This window comes from Coenobita brevimanus, chromosome 46 (genome assembly GCF_032717465.1).
Source record: "Coenobita brevimanus isolate Jiangsu-jjx chromosome 46, ASM3271746v2, whole genome shotgun sequence".
Taxonomy (NCBI): Eukaryota; Metazoa; Arthropoda; class Malacostraca; order Decapoda; family Coenobitidae; genus Coenobita; species Coenobita brevimanus.
The window spans coordinates 9540354-9545353 of NC_136999.1; the positions used below are offsets into that span (position 1 = coordinate 9540354).

At 42.2% G+C, this 5000-nt stretch overlaps 1 protein-coding gene across 1 annotated transcript in view; it reads right to left on the reverse strand.

Moving 5' to 3' along the window:
• Positions 1-5000, reverse strand: part of LOC145398806 (protein turtle homolog B-like) — a 248585-nt gene that overhangs the window by 73224 nt on the left and 170361 nt on the right. The window lies entirely within an intron of this gene.

Here is a 5000-nt window from a genome sequence, read left to right on the forward strand (position 1 = left end):
AATGCAAATATAGTCTTTTATTTTCCCGGCATCCTGTTTCTATTTCTGCCTTGCTTTGGCGCTGTCTTTTCCCTGGCTCGTAATCTCATCGGGTAAGGAGGCTCCCTACCACTTCTTCCTTAGCGATTTGTTTTTGGATACGGCTGGTCAATATCCTTCTGTACGTTTCTGCAGAGTATGCCGATGTTACAAAAATTCATATAACACAGAATAGGAGTCATGTGTAATACTCAAAATAAATCGCTAAGGAAAAGGTGTTGAGGAGCTTTTTTTAACCCACGAGAATACAGGCCTCGGTCACTTCCAGCTGGCCGAGAATACGAATGCGAGAAAAAAAAAAAAAAAGTGATTTTTGCCGTTCATTTCCAAGCATTCTCGAAATAGACAAACCCAGTTGTATTCTTTTTGGCTCTGGAGGTTCCGTAACATCTTTTCCTCACCGATTTAATATATTTTTTTTTTTTTGCCGTGCGACTCTGGGCTCTGATTTCACAGTCCGTTCCCTGTGGTCCAACAGTTTTCCTACGTGCCATACTTTTTCACCTGTTACCAATTCGACGCAAATACCCACCGTCTATATCAAATAATAATAAATGAATAAATAAAAATGAGGAAGAAATAGTACAAAGCCTCCTGAATTAACAAGAAAAAAAAAAAAAGAACTACAACAGCAAGAGGGACAAAGATGGAGAAACTGAAGAAACGAGGGGTTCTGTTTTTGGCTGTGGGAGTCGTATGCAAAATAAATCGCTGAGGAAAAGGTGCCGAAGTGTTCTGTGCCTTTGAGAGTACAGCATAAGAAGGGAAACAGGAACCAAGATGGAAAAATCGTGGAAAAAAACGAGAGGATCTATTTTCGCTTCAGGGGGAACAAGACGGAGAAGAAGCGAGAAAAATAAGGCCCTGTTTTGGCTTCCGGGAGAGCGAGATGGAGAAGAAGTGAGAAAACGAGCGGGGTACGTTGTGATTAGCTCCCGACATTCTGAACATGGACAAGACCCTGTTCACTGACGTAGGCTTGGCATGACAAAAGACGAACACTAGATCTTACAACTCTATTTTAGGAACGCTGACTACAGTACTTTCATTCACCTTAACGTGGCTCAAAGTTTAGTCATTTAACAGCTTATTATTCAAGAAGCTCAATGGCAGAAAAAGACAACGTTACGGCTCTGTATCCTTTCTGTAGCATTTCTTTCGTGACTAACACCACATTCCCGTTTCCTTTGCCTAACGTCGCTCAAATATTCGTCCTTTTGCAGCTTCCTTCACGTAGCTCAGTGGCGGAAAAAGATACTGTCACGGCTCCATATCCTTTCCATTGCACTTCCTTCGTGACAAGCACCACATTCTAGTGTAAATCTCCAGCCACAGCTCAGGATTCAAGATGGAGAGGTGACAATTTTGCGTCCACATAAAGTGAACAGAGAATATCTTACGTATATAGTACATTTTATGAGCAGTAGGCCTTATCTGTTGAATCTCCTTCTGAAATGTTTTGTTGACAATGCACTTATATTTACATTTCTCTCTTCTTTTACGTCTTGCGATTTTCTCTACATGACAAATGCAGGACAGACATTTTAACACTACAGAAGAGTTTAATGGTCACTATGCATTCTCTGTTGATAATTATAGTACCTTTTAAAATGTCCCCCGTTCTCTTCCTTTTATATTACCCTTTTCTTGTTTAAATCAACTGCCTGAACTATACATGACACCACAAAAACCAAAACTCCTCACCAGTACTTATCCTAACTATAGCCAGACGCCTTGATTCCGGAAGGGGTGCCCGCAAACCACCACCAAGTCATCAAGCCTACCACCATCAGACTGTCCTCCCTCCAACCCATCCTCAGTCTCGCCTTTCCCCTTTTATTGGGCACTGTGTTGATTACTGTGCCTAACCATGTATGCCCTTCTCTTCTTTGCCTTACTTTATCTCATCTTTTTCTTGTTCCTGTCCTGCTCACTGGTGCAAGAATGATGGTATGGGCACTAATCTATACGACAATTCTACCTATACCGAACGCTCACTAGGCATTTGGTGTTAGTTCTCTCACCTTTATCCTTATCCTTCCTACGCATTCATGTGAGGAAGTGGTGGTGGCGGCGGCGGCGGGAGCGGTGGTGGTGACGACCAAAAGGTGTCTATTCCATTCACTCCAACGAAACCCGTCCATAATTCTTGCTACAGTTCGAAGAATATTTTAAAACGGTTCATTTTACACACACACACACACACACACACACACACACACACACACACACACACACACACACCACACACACACACACACACACACACACACACACTGCTGTACAGGGGTGGTAAAGGTCAAGGTGAAGGTGAGGGATAAAAAGATAAGCACAAGACACGCAAATACTCCCCACACAGACACACACACACACACACACACACACTCTCTCTCTCTCTCTCTCTCTCTCTACCTGTCTGTCTGTCTGTTCTTGGACAAAAAGCACATGCACAAAAATAAAAAAACACAGATACACTTAATCATATGCCCCCTCTCACTCTAAAACACACACACACACACACACACACACACACACACACACACACACACACACACACACACACACACACACACATAAAACCTCTCCCCCATCCCACACACAGGTAAACCATTCTCTTCCCTCTCTGTACCCCAAACGTTATCCTACCCTCACTCTTAGCCCACATTCCTCTTCCGTGTTCCGTGATCAGGAAGGCCCTCTCAGTAACAACAAATTCCTGGTTCGATTCCTACCTTCTCCGCAGTGTGGCTTGGGATTGTGTGAAAAGCCTGCAATTTCCCCGATTTTTTCTGCCAAACAAATATTAAGGTCTTGCTGTACAGGTTTTTGCATGACGATATTTTTTCTTGTTTCACCCACCGTATAATTACACTATTTTACTGCACAAAAAAAAATCAGGCGGTACAGGTTTCTTCATGGGTAGATTTTTTAGGGCCAGCGCCAACGAAAGGCGATATAATAAACGAAAAAAAAAAAAAAAAAAAAAAAAACTGATGGCACAATCTTTCCTGCTGTAAAAGGAAAACCAAATGCTAGATACCTACAAAAAAATTTATCTACACAAAGCTGAAAATTAAAGAGCAAAAATCAATATCCTTTTATCCCGGAAAGTACAGGCTGAGCAAGAGAAATCCAGGGTTGATTAGTTGTGGACGTAAAAGACGGAACACCCAGGCTAATTACTGTAAATCTGAGCTGGGCAAAAAAGAGAGTTTGTTGCTAGACGGGTACTGCGCGCCCGCCGAAATGAGGGAGGGATGTAGGTAGATAGTTCAAAATGGAAGCTACTGATCCAAACTATGGCGATACAAGGAGCATGCAATAGAAAGCGTAGGTGTTATATGGAAAACAAATCACTTACGAAAAGGTGCTACGAAGCTCATACGCTATCCATAATTTTTTATCTACTACACCTCATCCAGACCAGCGTAAAAGTGCGCAAGATAAACTAAATAAATAAAACAAAGAAATAAAGAAATGTGATTATAGGAATTATGCAGTGAGACCATTTCTAAGGTCCTTGCGTTCTCTCTCTCTCTCTCTCTCTCGGATTAACCTCCAAGCAGCGACAGGCAACTTCCGGTGGCAACTTCCTCATCGGCTTCACCCCCAAGTGTGTAGTTGGTTGGCTGGGGATTATGACAAACAACAAAAACAACAACAACATTAGCGCCATCAGCTTTAGCATTACCAAAATCATTATCGTCATTAATTCCATCATAAATCCTCCTCCCCTTCCTAATCATCATAATCAACATCATCAACAACATATATATCAGCAGCAGCAGCAGCAGCAGCATCAACCTATAATCATCATCATTATCATCATCACCACATCCTCCTCCTTAACATCACCTTCAACACCATAATCATCGTAATCAACATCCTCATTACAACCACAATCATCATCAATATCATCTTTCTCCTCCTCCTCCTCCTCTTCATCATCATCATCATCATCATCATCACTTCCTACTTACAAAAAGTGGGGGGAATAAATAAAAAATCATGAAATAAGAAAGGAGGGATAACTATTAAAAAATGGTAAATCATAAGCAACAACAACAACAACAACAACAACAACAAACCATTCCCTGCGCGGACCCTCACCCTTCCATCTCATTAATTCTCTCTCTCTCTCTCTCACATTGTCCTATCTTCCTCCTCTCTAGTTCCCCCCTTCTCTCTTCCTTGGCTCTCTCTCTCAATTCACCCCTCCTTCACTCCGTCATCACTGTTCCCTGCCCTAATCTTACCCCTCCCTTACCTGCCAACTCACTGACTCGACCTACTCTCTCCCAACCTTCCTCTCTCACATTTTCTCTAATTTTCACTCCCACTCCTTTCCCTCATCCTTTCTCACTCTCTTTCTTTTATCTTCTCTCTCTCTCTCTCTCTCTCTCTCTCTCTCTTTTCACTCATTTCTCACTTTTCTCAGATTTTCACTGCTTCTATTCCATTCCCTCATCCTTTCCCACTTTTTCCTTTATTCTTTCTCGTTTATTTTCGCTCATTTCTCACCCTCACTCGTTTCTTTCCTCTCTCATCTTTATTTAATTTTCAATAATTCTACTCGACATTCCGTTACCATTTCTCTCACTCATCTTTCTTCCTTTCTCTTATAACTCATTTCCTACCCTTTCTTGCCTCCTCCCTCTCTCACCTATCCAAATTTCAGTCCAACTTAACATTCCTCTCTCTCTCTCTCTCTATCCCTCCCCCCCTCTCCCTCCCCCCCTCTCTCTCTCTCACGTCTCACCTTTTCTCTAATTCTTACGCCTCTGACTCAACCTTCTCTTACCCCTTCTCACTGTCTCATCTTCATTCTTTTTCCATTGACCTCTCATCCTTCCTCTCTCACCATTATTCTTATTCGCTCCTCGCCTTCACCATCTAATATCCATTCTACCCTTTACCTGTCCGCACTAAACTAGGCTTTCCTCCTACCATTATTTCTCACG